The 17,938-nt window shown below is 38.3% G+C and overlaps 1 protein-coding gene and 1 pseudogene across 4 annotated transcripts in view; one reads left to right on the forward strand and one right to left on the reverse strand.

Moving 5' to 3' along the window:
- Positions 1–17,938, reverse strand: part of LOC149821261 (uncharacterized) — a 47,609-nt gene that overhangs the window by 17,672 nt on the left and 11,999 nt on the right. The gene's annotated exons all lie outside the window — the stretch shown is intronic.
- LOC149821263 (inositol-tetrakisphosphate 1-kinase 1 pseudogene) lies at positions 15,111–16,536 on the forward strand (annotated as a pseudogene).

The raw sequence follows: 17,938 nt of genomic DNA on the forward strand, positions 1-17,938 counted from the left end.
CATGAGCAATGTCTGGCCGTGTGATGGATAGATAGGTTAGAGACCCAACAAGTTGCCGGTAGGGAGTTGGATCCTCGAGAGGTGTTCTATCTTCCAACCTTAATTTTGCATTGATGACTTCTGGGGTTTCTGTCTTCTTGTCATCGGAGATACCCGATTTAGAACAGATGTCAGCAGCAAGTTTCATCTGAGAGAGAATGTACCCTCGAGGAGAGTACGTCACTTCAATTCCTAAAAAATATCTTAAGAAACCAAGGTCAGACATATCAAAATTTTCTTTCAAAACCTTTTTAATATCATTAATGCCTTGCTCATCACTTCCTGTGATGATCATATCATCAACATAAAGTAGTAAAATAACTACAGAAGACCCTGCACTTTTCACAAACAAAGCAGTGTCAGTATAACATGAATGAAAATTTAAACTTGTCATTACATTACTAAATCTATCATGCCAAGCCTTTGGAGCTTGTTTTAAACCATATAATGCCTTGTTAAGTTTAAGAATTTTATTTTTACCAATACATACTCCTGGTGGGGGATCCATGTAAACTTCTTCATTTAATTCGCCATTTAGAAATGCATTCTTAACATCAAGTTGATAGATAGGCCATTTCTTTACAGACGCAATAGCAATAAGAGTCCTAACACTAGTCATTCTAGCAACCGGTGCGAAGGTTTCTTCATAATCTATACCATATTCCTGAGCATATCCTTTAGCTACTAATCGTGCTTTATAACGTTCTAATGAACCATCACTCTTGGTTTTAATTTTGAAGACCCATCTACATCCTATTGATTTCTTTCCAGTGGGTAACGAAGTTATTTCCCAAGTTTTTGCTTTTTCAAGGGCACTAAGCTCTAAGTTCATGGCTTCAACCCATTGGGGAATATTTTTGGCCTCATTATAGTGTGAAGGTTCATGAAATGAATGTAATGCAATTAGACATGCTCTATATCTAGGAGTTAGGGACTCATAGGAAACAAACCTATTTGGAGGATTGGAGATCCGACTGGATCTCCTTAAAGATGTTTCTTCAATGTCGGATCCTTGAGAGTATTTTTCTAAGGCACTTATCTGAGTTTGTTGACCGCGCCTAACATATGTTTGGATTGGTCTATTATTCTCAACTACAGCATTATCAAGAGGGATTTCCTCTAGGTCATTCAAAGACTCATTAGAGATTTCCTCTTCTTGAGGAGTCTCATCTTCTTGAGATAGAAGATCAAATAAAAAAGTATATTCACTTTCGTCAATATCTTTAGTTTTCTCAAAACCATTTTCATTTTCCAAAAAGGTTACATCTTTGGATACATAGAGTTTGTTATTTTTCAAGTCAAAACATCTAAAACCCTTTTGATTTTCTCCATAACCCAAGAAAACGCATTCAATAGCTTTAGGAGATAATTTGTCCCGTTTATGAGTAAGGACAAAACATTTACATCCAAAAACTCTTAATTTATTGAAGTCAGGTGTTCTTTCAAATAGTTTTTCGTATGGAGATGTATTTTGTAAGGATGAAGATATCATTCTATTTATTAAATAAGTTGAGGTTAAGGCCGCTTCGGCCCAAAAATTCTTTGGAATTTCTTTGGAAATAAGGAGTGTCCTAGTAGTTTCCATGATATGTCTATGCTTTCTTTCGGCCAAGCCGTTTTGTTGAGGAGTCCTAGGACACGATCTTTGATGACAAATCCCATTTACTTCTAAATAGTTTTGAAATTCATTTGATAAATATTCTCCACCCGAATCGGATCTAAGAGTAGAGATATTACTTGAAAATTGATTTTTAACTATCATATGAAATTTTTTAAAAAACTCAAAGACTTCGGATTTTAAATTGAGAAAGTAGATCCATACATACCTAGTATAGTCATCGATGAAAGTGACATAATAGGAGTACCCTCCTTTAGACATGACGGGGGAAGGACCCCAAACGTCCGAATGGACTAACTCAAAAGGTCTTTTGGATACAAAAGTCCGGTTTGGAAAAGGAGTAGATTTCATTTTGCCAAAAATACAATTCTTGCAAACAAAATGTTTCTCATTACAAAATTTCTTTCCAAATGGAAAGGAGTACATTTTTGAGAAACTTGGATGTCCAAGTCTTTGATGCCAAATATCAATATTTTTATCTTGGACATGGTTACAAAAAGAGTTAATGGGGAGTTTCAAGTTGCTCATGTAATAGAGATCTCCCCTTCTATGGCCTTGCCCAATCAGCTTCCCGGACCGGAGATCCTGTATAGAGCAATCCTTAGTTGAGAAGGAGATTTTACATCCATGATCGCATATTTGAGCAACAGAGAGGAGATTTAAATTAAGTTGAGGTACAACTCTCACGTTTGGCACAAAGAAGTCTTTTGAAAAGTTTAAGGTTCCAAGACTTTTAACTTGTAAAGATGTACCATCGGCAGTTGAAACATAGGAGTTTTTAAAATTATTACATAAATCGGAAAGCTCATTTTCAAGGGGGGTCATATGAAAAGAAGCTCCAGAGTCAAGGATCCAAGACGACATACCTGGAGGAGAGGAGGAAGCTACAGCGGCACCCGAAGTTGATGGAATCTTGAGTAGAGTTTGTAGTGCCTCCGATAGTTGAGCAAGAGAAAACGAGTCTGTTCCTTTGATTGCTTCCTCTTTCTTTTGAGTAGCTTCTTCAACGGAAGCAACTTTATTTTTTGGTGCTTCATTCAACTTAGGGCAATTAGGTCTTATATGACCCGATTCTTGACAATGATGGCAAATGGCTTTTCTATAGTTGCCATTATAGTTATTTTGTCTTCCAAAATGTGGAGGTTTGTAGGTTTTCATATGGTTGCCGGGTTTGGATACGGCCAAGACATCATTTCCTCCTTTAATCATGCCAAGACGGGTTTCTTCTTGGCATATTTCGGCTATGGCATCTTCCAAGGGAAGAGGCTTTGATCTATGTAGGAGGGAGGATCTAACTTGTTCATATTCGGGCCTAAGCCCATGTAAAAATTGGAAAAAGTGTTCTTTTTCCATTTGTTCTCTCCTTAATTCCACATCTATACTAGAAACCCATTTTGGTTCTAGTAAGGATAGCTCATCCCATAGAGGGCCAAGAGTGCTAAAGTAATCCCTAACACTCATTTCTCCTTGCTTGATAGTCCGGATTTTTTCTTGAAGGAAGAATTGACGAGCAAGGTCTTTTTGTGTAAACATACCTTTCATGAAGAACCATGCTTCATTTGCCATCCTAAATTTGGCAATGTTGGCGCAAATCTTGAGCTTCACATTATTCATGAACCAAGCAAGAATCTTGGCATGCTTACTCTCCCAATCTTCTATTTTAGATTGGTGATCTTCAATGGCCTTTATGCGGGCATCTCCTTCAAGAGCCTTTTCTTGATCGCCTTCCATCTTAGTTAGTTGGAGTTGTGGTTCCGGAATGGTGCCCATAACGTATCCCCAAAGTTTTTTTCCTTTGAGGTTGTTTTCCATGGCGGCGGCCCACATCATGTAGTTGGAACCATTGAGCTTGAAGGAGAGATCAATCTTTTGTTCTCCTTCCATAACAACCACTTACAAGAGAATATCAAGGAGAGAGAAACAAAAAACAAATATAGCTACACCACTAGCTATATTAAAATGAAGAGCATACACAAGGCTCTGATACCATGTAATGAAATATGCGGAAAAGCAAAGAGTGCACTAAGCACTTACAACATCTACTAATGAACAAACAAAGAGGGGCTAATACCCAAACCCACAAGAGACAACACAACATAAAAATATAAATGCCTCTTATTGAAAGAGAGAGAGCTCTCAAGAGTGAAAAATACAAGAGGGGAGCACCCCTATTTATACACAAGAGGAGGAGAGGGAGAGGGCCAAGAGGCCTTAAAAGGAGAGCCACCTAGGGGGCTCCCCATGTAGTCGTTGGGAGCCCCCAACGGTCACTAATGTGACCGTTGGAGGCCCCATCGACTACATGGTGGGGCCCCTTTTGAGTGAGCAAAAAACAAAAAAATAAAAAATACATTTTACAAAAAATAAAGAGAAAAATAAACAAAGAAAAACAAGTACCCCTATCGGGTACTTGTGAAATGACAGAAATACCCCTATCGGGTATTATATATATATATATAAATATATATATATATATATGAATTACATATATTTTAACATCAACTTCCTAATCTGCCTCTATCTAAAGAAAATACCATAACAGACCAAGATCTTTCAGCTTAAAATTTTTGTGCAAGAATCTCTTCACTTCTTCAGGATGTTCACTACAGCTGTCAGTAACAATTATATCATCAACATAAATTAGTTGTCATCAACATAAATTAGTAACACAGTGATAAAACGGTTACCTTTGTAAATGAAAAGTGAATGATTTAATAGGAACCGAGTAAAACCATAACCTTGAATTGCAATCGAAAAACTCTAAAACCAAGACCTTGAAGCTTGCTTCAGTCCATAAATATCTCTTTTTAACCTGCAAACATGAGTTTTTGGATAATTTTCACTATACCTTGGCGGTTGCAAAATATAAACATTCTCCTTAAGATGAACACATTCTTTACATCCAACTGACTTAGTTGCCACCCATGATCAACTGCTAGAGAAAGGATGATCCGTATAGTGTCTATTTTAACAACGAGACTGAAGGTTTCATCGTAATCATGCCCATAGTCTTGAGTGAATCCTTTTGCAACTAGGCGAGCTTTATATCTCTCGATAGTTCCATCGGGTTTATATTTTATGTTATACACCTATTTCGAACCAACTACATTTTTATCAGGCGATTTTTTCACTATCTATCATGTCTGGCATTCAGGCAAAGCCTGCATTTCTTCATTCATAACTTATATCCACCTATTTGACTGCACTGCATGCTGAAATGTTTTGGGTTATTATTGTTGTCCTATTTGAGTAAGGAAGCACTGAAAATCTATGCTGAAATTTTCATTACTCACCCATCTTTCAATCAGATGTCATACCCTGCTTGATCTTCTTATTTACTAAAGTTGCCTCTCTTGATCTGACGATTGTTGTTGTTCTTACAGAACCGGTTGGTGAAAAGAAGACATTATTCACGAACTGGGTTTGGATCTTATCCAAACCCAATTCAAGTTTATCTAATTTCAGATTTAAGCACATGTTCATTAATAGTATTAATGGCATATTGTAAATTACATTTGTTGTGTAAAGGGTATTTTCGTACCCTAGTAATTGTAACAACTTATACTTAATGGAATGACAATACTGCAGCCTTCAATTGAGGATTCTGCAGCTCTTACGTATCATCCCCTCATCTTGTGCTTAGTCTTATGCATGTGACAAGGAACCCACCATTTCTTACATGGTATCAGAGCATTGATCCTCTATCCAACGTCTTCTTCCAAGGTATTCCTTTTCTTATTCTTCTTGAATTTATTGAATCTCTCAGCCAACGCATTTTGCAGAATATTTCTTTCCAATCAACGTATTTCTGAAATCTGCATCCCTATTTCTAAAGTCTCCATATAATCTCTCTCCTCATATAATCGTCAGCTACCATTGATCTTATTCTAAAAATTTGCATCTCACCTAAATTTGCATTTAATCTCTCTCTTTCTCACGTTGTTTCACGTGATTTCATTTGGTCACGCTGTTTCACGTGATTTCATTTGGTCACGCAAGAGCAAATCTTTGTGTGACTTCATAAGTTGTTCCTCATCTTCTTCAGAAAGGTAAGGTCAGATCTGAGTAAAATATCATATTCTTTTTCTTTATATTTTAGAATAACATTACCTCCAAAAATCATATTCATCTCTTTGCATTTTCTTTTAAAGGAAAATACGTTACAGTAAAGTAACGTGATTCTGTTTTACATTTCATTGACTGATCTTTATTCAGATCAGTTTACTGTATAACTTCAGTTCTGTCTCGGGTCTGCTATTAAAAAAAAACGAGTTCGGAATTTTAGTTCTGACTTCTTTTGTTCCACTCCAGTATTGTTTCTGACTTCTTTTATTTATGAGTCTTGCTCCGCCTTCAATCACCTATGGATTCTTTTTCTTCTTCGCAATTTGGTCTCTCTTCCAACTTTCTTAGTCAACTTGTATATGAAAAACTGAACAACTCCAATTTTCTTACCTAGAAAAGACAAATCATCCCATTTATAAGAAGTCAGGATCTTTCTGGACATCTAGATGGCTCTGTTTCTGTTCCTCCAGAGTTCATATAACAAGATGGCAAGACTAGGGAGGGTGACACTTCCATTACTTTTGTCAGAAATCCAGAATATATATCCTGGATGAAGCGAGATCAAGCTTTGGTTGCCTACATCACTTTCACCCTGTCACAGGAGGTGCTTGTGGCAATTCCAGATGACTGCTCCGCAATGCAATTATGACACCAATTGGTTGAGACATATTCTCAAGATTCTCAGGCCAGAGTATTATTTTTGAAGAAAGAGTTTCAAATGCTGAGGAAGGACTCCATGACCATCATGGAGTACTTGAACAAAATGAAGACCATTACAGATCAGTTGGCCATCGTGGGATGAGCAGTTAGTGACAAAGATATGGTGCAGCAAACTTTTAGCGGGCTGGGATCGGATTATCATATGATGGTTGTTTTTTTATTGTGTTTGCCAGATTTACCTACAATTGAAGATCTTTGTGCCAAGCTTTTACAATATGAGATGACCTTGAAGGGATTTTCTGAAGATACTCATGCTCAAGTTGGAGCACACGATGTCCTTGCCACAGAAGTTGCCTATGGATGAGGATGTGGTAGGTATGATTTTCGAGAAAGAGGGGAACAAGGAAGAAATGGACAAGGAAGTCATGGAATATTACCTACACCCAATATTCCTCTTAATGGGCAGAGGCAAAGATCTATACCCACATGTTTTCTATGCAATAAAAGGGGACATATCAAAGCTAATTGCTGGTTTAATCCTCAAAATAGAGGCAAACAACCAGAGACAAAAAAGAGGTCAGATAAATTGAAGAACAATGGTGAAGTCAAGGAGTTGTTACTATCTGCTTTAGCTGAATTGAATTTAAAACAAAATGATCAGGGCACTTGGTATGTCGATTCTGGTGCAGCCACTCATGTCACTGGTGATGCTGCTAAGCTCCTAACTTTTGTTCATTATGCTGGTAGAAATAGTATAGTCACTGGAGATGGGTCTCACCATCATATTTCTCACATTGGAAACTTTGTCATTCCTATGTCTACTTCTTCTCTTGCTCTTTCAAATGTCATTTATGCTTCGAATATCAAGAAAAATATGGTTTGTCTCTAAGCTTGTAGATGACATCAATGCTCTAGTTGAGTTTACTCCTTTTTCTGTTCGTGTCAAGGACCTTCACACGAGGGAAACGTTCGCTAAAGGAAAACGCCAAGGGAATATGTATGTGTTCCAAGAGAATCCTTTCACCTTGAAGCTCACATCATCATCTTCTTCAGTCCCTCCTGAGAATGTTTTTAGTCTTTCTGAGTGTAATAAGCCGAATCTTTGGCATGGTCGTCTAGGTCATTGTAATAGTCGTTTCATTGAAAAGCTTGTTTCAAGCAGTCTTATTCTCAAGTCAAGTCTAAGTTTAAATGTCAATGATAAAAAATGTTAAGTTGTCTTCAATGTAAGAGTCATGTTCTTCCATTTCATTCTATTAATAAAAGAGCTTCAAGACCATTTGAAATCATTTGTTCTGATGTTTAGGGTCCGACTCCAGTTTCCTCTATGTTTGGCGTCAGATATTATCTTATTTTTGTTGATAGCTATTCTCGGTATACATGGATTTTCTTTATGAAATGTAAATCTGAAACATTCAAGTTATTTCAGAACTTTCATTTCTTTGTTCAAAATCAATTCTCTAATAATATCCTTTGTTTCCAATGTGACGGAGGGGGTGAATTCTCCTCAAATGACTTAATTAATTTTCTCCAGACAAATGGAATACGTAGGCAGATGTATTGCCCTCATACATCTCAACAGAATGGGATTGCTGAACGCAAGCATCGCCATATTGTCGAGAGTGCAATGAGCATAATGCATGATAGTAATGTTCCAATTACATTATGGGCAGAGGTTTTTCATTCAGCCGTTCATATCATAAACCGATTGCCCATAAATATCCTAGAAAACAAATCACCCTACTTTTCTTTACATGGTGTTCATCCAAATTATCATGATTTGCGAGTATTCAGGTGTGTATGTTATGTTCATGTTGACAGTTCAATGTGACACAAGTTTCAAAATAAGGCCTTGAAGTGCAAATTTGTGGGGTATGCTGATGATTATAAAGGGTACAGATGCTATGATCCCGTGAGCAAGTGTATCAAAATATCCAGGAATGTTGTATTTGATGAATTGAATTTTGACCACAATGTTAACACTCTTCCTAAAATTGAAGTTTATCACACTCTTATCTCTTTTCTAGTGTTGATGATGTTTGTCCTTCAGACTGTAATCAAAGAGATGGGGGAAACATGTCTGATGTTGTACAAAGGACTCAGGAAAGTATCCTCTCAGATCTATCCTTGCCTCCCGAGAGGTATAAAGGTATTGTTTACTCTCGACGTGAGAAGGGGACCCTCTCCAATTCTGATCAGGAGATGAATTCTTCTTCCTCTGTTCCCAGAAGATCCACTCGACCTCGACATCCTATTGACAAATGGGTAAGTTATAAGAACTTCACTATGGATTTCCAACTCTTCTTAACCTCTTTAGGTAAGGAAGATCAGCCCACAACATTTTATCAAGCAGCAAATTATAAGCGATGGATTGAAGCTATGAATGAAGAAATGGAGGCTCTTCATGAATGTGGCACTTGGGAGATTGTTCCAAGACCACATGATTGAAATGTGGTTGGGTCCAAGTGGGTGTATAAGATAAAATATAAGCCAGATGGTACTATTGAACGATATAAGGCTAGACTGGTTGCCAAGGGATTCACGCAGGAGCAAGGACAAGACTATGATGAGACCTTCAGTCAGTTTGTTAAAATGGGCATTATTCGAATCATATTATCATTGGCTATTGAGCACCAGTGAATTATCAGTCAGCTGGACGTAAAAAATGCATTCCTCCATGGAACTCTGAAGGAGGAAGTGTACATGGAGCAACACATGGGGTACGCAAAAGGGAACTCCAAAGAATATGTGTGTAGATTAAAGAGAGCTATATATGGTTTGAAGCAAGCCTCCCGATCTTGGTTTGACCGTTTTTCTCTTGAAATAGAGAAATATGGTTTTAGTCGGTCTCTTCTTGATCATTCTCTTTTCATATTCAAAGGTAAAGACACAGTTACCTTGTTATTGATATATGTTGATGACATAATCATTACAGGTAACTCTAATGAACATATTGAGCAGGTCAAAGAACTCTTGAATCACAGGTTCAAGATGAAGGACCTTGGTCAACTGCGATATTTTCTTGGAGTAAAAGTTGACAGAACTATTGAAGGCATGACACTTACCCAACATAAGTATACTATTGATGTTCTCAGCAAGGCAGGTATGAAAGATTGCAAGCCTCTAAGCACGCCCAGTGTACTTCATCAGAAATTCAGTTCCCAAGATGGAGATTTGTATGAGAATCCTACATAATATCGCAGGATAGTAGGGATGCTTCAATATCTCACTTTTACTCGCCCTGATATTGTCTATTCAGTTAATCAGGTATCTCAGTTCATGCATGAACCGCGCATTGGGCATATGGAAGTTGTTAAACGCATTCTCTGATATTTAAAGGGAACTATTGGAGATGGCCTTGTGTACAAAAAGAGTATGAATGAACGTCACATGCATGAACTTCTTGTCTACACAGATGCAGATTGGGCAAGAGATCCAGATGAACGTAGGTCAGTCTCAGGATATTGTGTTTTCGTTGGCCTAAATCTTGTCTCTTGGAGTAGTAAGAAACAAAAGGCTATTGCGAGATCGAGTACCAAAGCGGAATATAGATCAATGGCAGCTGCTACAGCTGAAGTAACATGGATTAGACATCTGTTGACGGAAGTAGGAGAATCGATATCTAAATGTATTCTCTTATGTGACAATCAAAGTGTCATCAACATGTCATTCAATCCTATCTACCACAGTCGTGCCAAGCATATTGAAATTGATCAACATTTTGTAAGACAGAAAGTCGAAGAGAAGGAAATTAAACCAGAATTTATTCGGACTACTGATCAAGTTGCTGACTTGTTTACCAAAGGGCTTATCAAGGACATATTCTGGATGTTGAAAGGCAAGTTGTTCATGGTTCAAAACCATGTACAACTTGAGGGAGGATGAAAAGAAGACATTATTCACGAACTGGGTTTGGATCTTATCCAAACCCAATTCAAGTTTATCTAATTTCAGATTTAAGCACATGTTCATTAATAGTATTAATGGCATATTGTAAATTACATTTGTTGTGTAATGGGTATTTTCGTACCCTAGTAATTGTAGCAACTTATACTTAATGGAATGCCAATATTGCAGCCTCCAATTAAGGATTTTGCAGCTCTTACGTATCCTCCCCTCATCCTGTGCTTAGTCTTGTGCATGTGACAAAGAACCCACCATTTCTTACAGTTGGCTTTGATTATGCCATATATAAACGCATCCCTCTTCGAATCTTCCTGATGTGCTTTTTATATTGTCTGAATCGATTTTTGTGTCACAATCCAATTCGGTTGGTGGATCTTCTAAGACATCTTGGCTTTGATCAGGAAAAAGATCCAGTTGTTGTACCCTATCATTCATGGCTGAAAATAGGCTATTATCCAGCCAAGGCTGATATACTTCAATATCATTATTGTCCTGTAAAACATAATAGTTGCACTCATCAAACACAACGTTTCTAGATATTTTAATTTTGCCTGACTTAGAATCCTAACACCTATAACCTTTGTAATCATCATCATATCCAACAAAACGACAAACATGGGCTTTATCCTGAAATTTGTTTCTGAGCTGGCTGTCCACATGAACATAACACACACATCCAAATACCCTTTAAGTGATTATAATTTGGGTCCTTCTTGGATAGCATAAAATAAGAAGAATTGTTCTGCAAAAGTTTCATAGGCAATCTGTTTATGACATATATAGTTGTATGAAATGCCTCGAATGTTATTATTTTATTATTGAATGTCCTTTTTTCTTGCAAATGTAGCATGTGCAAAATGTTATTGTTGAATGCACCTCTTCCTCCTTGAGGGATGTTGGGAGTAGGAAGAATTCCTCGACCACCTTGATTGTAACATCTGCCTCTACCACATCCTCCACATCCACGGTCTGAAAAGGATCTCGTAAACAACACATCATGGAAATTTGCTTCAATCTTATCTGTATCTAACATCTCCTTCAACGACATCTCATAACTGAGGAGTTTGGCTTTCAGGTAATTAAAAGTACAAACAGTCCCAATATACTATAAAGTAGTGGACAACACATGGAATTCAGGTCCCAAGCCAACTAGAGCTTGTTAAATTGTCCTTCTCTGACACTTAAATTCTAATTAACACTAGTTGATCTGTAATGGACTTGATTTTGTTGAAATATTGCATGATAGACATGGATGCCTCCTTCTTCAACATCTGAAATTCTCTTTTCAAATAAATTATCTTGGCCTCTAGGTCTATTGTAATGTATTTTATGTCGTCATCCTAATGCAATCATCTGGAATTCCCACCAATACCTCCTGAGGTAGGGTCGAAGTGATGTAGGCTACTAAGGCTTGATCTTTTTTCATCCAGTTGACAAAATTTGGATTTCTAACGGTCCTCATTGCAATTACAGCCCCTTTGTCATCTTTATCTTCCTGCATAAGAAACTTAGATGGAGCAACAACGGATCCATCAAGGTGACTAACAAGATCCTGACTCTTAATAAAATGAATAATATGTTTTTTTCCAGGTAAGGTAGTTGGAGTTATTAAGTTTTTCAGAAATTAATTGGCCAAGAAAGTCAGCACAGATGGATCCTGAAGAGGAACTTGAATCCATGATAGGTGAATAAAGAATCAATGCAAAAGGAACAAAACAGGACAACAAGATAATCAATAACCAAGATACAGAAGATTAGCGACAATAATTGGCAGCAATAACAGTCACATCCTCTCTTTTTTTCAAAAAAGGAACGTGAACAGTAAATCAGATATGTCGCTGCAAATAGAATATCTTAATGAAATCACGCGTCAAGGTCAACTTGGAATCCCATTTTTTTGTTGAACGACGCAAAACAAAAATTGATGGCCTTAGGTGACGTCAATCTGTTTTTCAGATCTGATATATTTTTCAGATTTGATAAATTTGGTTCAGCCAGAAAGATGCGACCCAAAACACAAACGAGCCAAAATTTATAAAAGAGATTTCAAATCCAAAATCTTAGGGAGAAAAGAAAGAGTCAAGAAATAGGCTGATCTAATTTGAAGGAGAAAAAATAATGAGAAAACGAAGATAAAGAGAGATTAAGGAACCAAGAAATACGCAGATATGATTTAAGAATCAAGAACCAAGAGAAGAGACACAGATTTGAGAGAAAGGGAAAAAAAAGAGAAGAGAGAAAAAAATAGAAGACTAAATTGTTACCAAGAGAAAGAAAGATCGAATCTTGAAGGTCACCAAGATTTTTTAGCCCCACTCCGGATCATGGCTCTGATATCATGTAAGATTTAGGTTTTGAGGTTTCTACAGAGAGAAAGAAGACGAGAAAAGTTTGGGTTAAACTCTCACGATTCCCAATATGAGAAAATCGGGCCTCATTGTGACTATTTATATTCACTTTACACTAAAATACATCATTACTAAAACACCCTTATTAACACAAAATACAAGAAGACTAATAAAGGATATTTTAGAAATACAATATATAATAAAATACAATAGGAAACTAGGAAACATGAACAGTAACGTCGTGAACAGTGACGTGAGCACCTTAGACCTCACACTCTAATAATAGACACGAATATTATGCATTATCAGAGTAAGAAAGAAGCCTAAAATACCTACCCACAGGTAGAGACCACATTGAAAAGGTACATGGCATTATCTCAACTAACAATTTCATAGAATATTTCAAACTTTTTTGGCATTTCCATCAAAACAAGAACTTGGAATATGAAACATGCATAAAAATTTTAACAAATAAAAGATTTAAATGACTTGGAATAATATCACAAAAATGACTTGGAATAATATCACAAAAATTTGGCATACAAACGATACTATCACTCATAGTTATAAATATGCTGATCTTATTGGACTAAGGCTAGAAATCAAAATATCAGAATAATTTGAATATACTGTTGATATTTGTTTGTTGTGATTAATACAACTCAAACTTTGCATGCTAATTTGGATCTGTGGTAAGTTATTTGCAACTAAAATCATTCAAATTAGCTCAGCAGGACCACCTCCATTCTCCAATATTATGCGTACAACCACTCAATTTAATCCACACTTGTGCCTCAAAATGAAGCTAGCAGATACTGGTGGTAATAGTTAGGGGCAATGGAAGAATAGGGTATGAAACTAACAAGTGGCCACTAATTTAGCCCCCAAAGTCACAACCATAATGAAGCTCTGATACAAGATTCATTAAGAAACAAATCTTAATCACAGCTCTTAATCAGAAAAACATTTGATGAACTATTAAAAGAACATTTGCAGACAGCAGTTGTAATGAAACAACAAGTGCATAAATACAATGCCACAATGTGGCTACAAAGGTGCACATATTAACCTGACTCCGGTTTGGGTTTGGATCGACCCATTATTGTGATGTATATTGTTATTTTGTATATTGTCTTAAATACCCCTCATTAAATCCTTTTGTATCACATGTAATCAGGGGTATTTTTGGGATGTATTTTTAGCAGTTTCAATTATAAAAGAGACCAAGAGGCATGATTTTCCCAATACTGGGAATTGTGTGATTACAGCCCCAAAACCTTCTTGTCTTCTTTCTCTTTGCAGGTCTCTCAGGAACCCTAATCTATCATGGTATCAGAGCTATGATCCGGATCAAAGATACCAGTCTTCGTGACCATCAAGATCTGCTTTTCTCTCCTGGTTCTCATCCCCCTCTTCTTATCTTTTCCTTTTCTCAAGGTTTCTCAAATCTGCCTTTTTTTTTAAATCTTTCTCTCCTAAATATTCATTTCTATCTTCTCGTCATCTTTTCTTCTTGAAGTTTTCCAAATATGCATTCTTCCCAAAACTGGTATCTTTCCAGATCTGCGTCTTATATCTCTATTATCCCTGCTTTCTTTCATTAATCTCAAAAAAAGCAGGGGGTGATAACATAAATACCTTTTTTTTGGTTTCTTATCTAATATCTTTGAGTCACGCTGTTGACCAATCTTTGCTTGATTGAGTATGTCTGAATCTCGTTTTCTCTATTGAATCACGTTGATTAATATCTCTCTTTGATTGAGTCTGCAATGATTTTCTTTTGATATCACGTTATGGTATCTCAACAACCCAAGGCCTGCTGAAATCATTCTCTGCTGATCAATCTTTACTGTTGGATTCTTTTTAACCCGGTCTGCAACAAAAAAAAAGGCAAATCTCCACCATGTTGTTAAAGTCAGCAGTCAGAAGTTACCATTTCTCGGGTTGCGTTTCTCCATTTTTTGTTGCGTGATCACCACCCTTGAGCCTACATTTCCCTTATTTTACCCATAATTCTGTCTGTGTTTTCTACCGGTTTTGTTTTGCTACTTTGTTGTTTAATGTGCAACAGCATTTATTACTCATGGATTCAAACTCCTCCCAAGGATCCATCTCTCTGCCAATTTCCTCAGCCAATTAATCTCTGGAAAATTGAACTCCAACTTTCTTACCTGTAAGAGATAAATCGTTCCTTTCATTAAGAGCCAAGATCTTGCTGGTCACCTCCAGGATGTTAAGGGTATGTTTGATGGCTTGTCCTGGGTTGGACAAAATGAAAAAAAAAAAGACAGAACAAAACATTGGTTCTATTCGTTCTGTAACAACTGTGCCAAGTCCAACGTTTGTTTGGACCATACTCAGATGCTATGTTCCAAATGTCTGGTACCATGAAACCCCTGAATTCGTTGGAATCCGGCAAGGGGGATAGCTTTTCGGCGCCGCTGGATGGATTCGTCGTGACTCTATTTCAAAAGATGGCCTCCACCGCCGGCAACTTCGACTCCCAAACGAAATCCGCCGATGCCGCGCCATTGAACGACCGGCTCAGACGCGCCAGTCTGCAGATCCCCGGCGGACTCATGTATATGAACACGAAAGCGATGCAACTCTCCTGGATGTACCCAAACCAGGTTTTCAAGGAGATCCATTTGGAGAATTCTGATGGCAGGTGGGGAGGCGGAGAGGAGGTACGACTACACCCTCGCACCGAAGAAGCAGGATAGCTTCATCCATGAGTCTCTGATCGACTGCGCGGGGCATCGATCTAGTCGACATCGACGCCGATAAGCCACTGGCGGAGCAGGGGCACTTCGACTGCGTCATCCACAAGATCTACGGTGATGAATGGCAGAACCAGCTGCGCGAATTCGCCGCAAGGAACCCTGACGCCTGCGTGATCGACCCGCTGGAGGTGATCGAGCGGCTCCACAATAGGATCTCCATGCTACAGACGGTCTCCGAGCTCCGGATCCGGCAAGAGAGCGAGACCTTCGGCATCCCCAAGCAGATCATCATTTACGATGTCGAGACACTAAAGACGCTCGCCGACCTCGAGTACCCGGTGATCACTAAGCCTCTGGTGGCCGACGGGAGCGCAAAGTCGCACAAGATGTCGCTCGTCTTCAACCCGGCGGGGATTGCTAAGCTAAAGCCCCCAGTGGTGATGCAGGAGTTCATGAACCACGGCGGGGTCATCTTCAAGGTGTACGTCGCCGGCGACCACGTCTGGTGCGTGAAACGCAAATCGATGCCAAATGTTTGTCTCGTTCTCGCAGGTCTCCAACATGATTGAGAACCACAGCGGGGAGGCGTACTACGAGTCGATGGGCCTTCGGGAGAGCGCGATGCCCCCCCTGAGCTTCGTGGAGGAGATCGCGAGGGGGTTGCATCGCGAGGGGGTTGTGGAGGGCAATGAGGCTCAAAGAGGCACACCCGTCAAGACAAAATAAATGTTTCCCTCGTCCCTATTACTTTTGTAACAGGGAGACGGAGAACCGCGACGAACGCGCGAAACGTCGTCCGCCGCATCCAACGTTTGTTGGAAATCGCCATTCCCAACAAGATTTTGTCTGAATCACGCTAGAAACGGTGCATCAAACATACCCTAAAGATGACAAAGGGGTTGTCATAACAACAAGGATTGTTCACAATCCAAATTATGTCAATTGGATGAAGGATCAAGCTCTAGTAGCCTACGTTACTTCCACCTTGTCTCGAGAAGTATTAGTGGGAGTTTCAGATGATTGCAGTGTCGTGGTATTGTGGAGCACCTTGATGTAGACTTATTCTCAAATTTCAGAGGCTAAGGTCATCTACCTGAAAAGAGAGTTTCAGATGTTGAAGGAGGCGACTATGTCTACATTGAAGTATTTCAATAAGATCAAGTCTAGCACAGATTAGTTGGCATTGGTTGGATGTGAGGTCTCTGAGAAAGATAAAATTCAGCAAGCCTTAGATGGTTTGGGCCCTGAGTTTCACGTGTTGTTCACCACCTTGCAGTACACTAGAGCAGTTCAAAGTTTTGACGATTTGAAGGTCAAGCTCCTTAGTTATGAGATGTCACTGAAGGGAATGTCTGTCACAGGAAAAAGTGAAGTAGAACCTCATGAGGTATTAGTTACAAGAACATTTCAGAATCGTGAACGTGGAGGAGGATGTGGCAGAGGTAGGGGCTTTTATCAGGGAGGACGAGGAATCCTTCCCACTCCAAATAGGCCCCCATTCGCAGGTAGAGGCAATTCTAACAATATTCCTACATGCTACATCTGCAAAAGAAAGGGTCATATAAAGGCAATGTGTTGGTTCAAGGATGACCCAAGGTATAATCATGAAGCTCAAGGCAAAGTTTAGTATGGTGATCAAGGACAGAACAAGGGACAGAGTGGTCCTAACAAAGAACTTTCAGTTGTACTTTCTAGTTTAAGTTTCAAACAGAATGATCAAGGTCTTTGGTACGTTGATTCTGGGGTTGTCAGTCATGTCACAGGTGATGCAGGTAAATTCTCTAAATTAATTCCCTATTTTGGTAAAAGTAATATTATTCCGAAGATGGTAAACATCACCCCATCACATATTCTGGAAATATTATTATATCTTTGTCTAAATCTCGTCCCATTCACTTGTCTAATGTATTGTGTTCTAATATTAAAACGAATATAGTCTTTGTTTTCAAACTTGTTGATAACACCAATTCTTGCATTTAGTACCCCATCTTATGTGTATGTAAAAGACCATCAAACGAGAAAGACGTTTGCTGAAGGTGAAAGACGTGGCAACGTGTGCGTCTTCGAAGAAGATCCCCTAAGTGCTCGAACCAAGCTGGATAATCATCTGAAGCCTTAGTCCCATGTGATTGTCTTCAGTATTTTAAAGTCTTGTCAGCCAAATATTTGGCATAGTAGGTTAGGTCATTGAGGTCGTATTTTTGTTGAGAGATTAGTTTCTAATAAATTATTGCTTAAATCAGTCTTGGATCATGAATCTAGTGATGTTTTGTGTCCCACTTGTCAAGTCTGAAAGAGTCATGTACTTCCATTTAATTCGTATAATAAAAGAGCTTCCAGACCCTTTGAAATCGTCCATTCTGATGTTTGGGGGTCACCCCCACTTGTTTCTCTCTAGAAGTAAATATTATGTTTCATTCAGTGGCATGTTTAGGCAATGTTTTTCCTGAAACATAAATATGAAGTGTTTGGCATGTTTCAAAGGTTCTATGTCTATATTCGTACCCAATTTTCTCTAAACATTTTAAATTTTCAATGTGATGGTGGTGGTGAATATTCATCAAAGGAATTTATTGATT

Source organism: Nuphar pumila, chromosome 12, assembly GCF_984573655.1.
Source record: "Nuphar pumila chromosome 12, dmNupPumi1.hap1.1, whole genome shotgun sequence".
Lineage (NCBI taxonomy): Eukaryota > Viridiplantae > Streptophyta > Magnoliopsida > Nymphaeales > Nymphaeaceae > Nuphar > Nuphar pumila.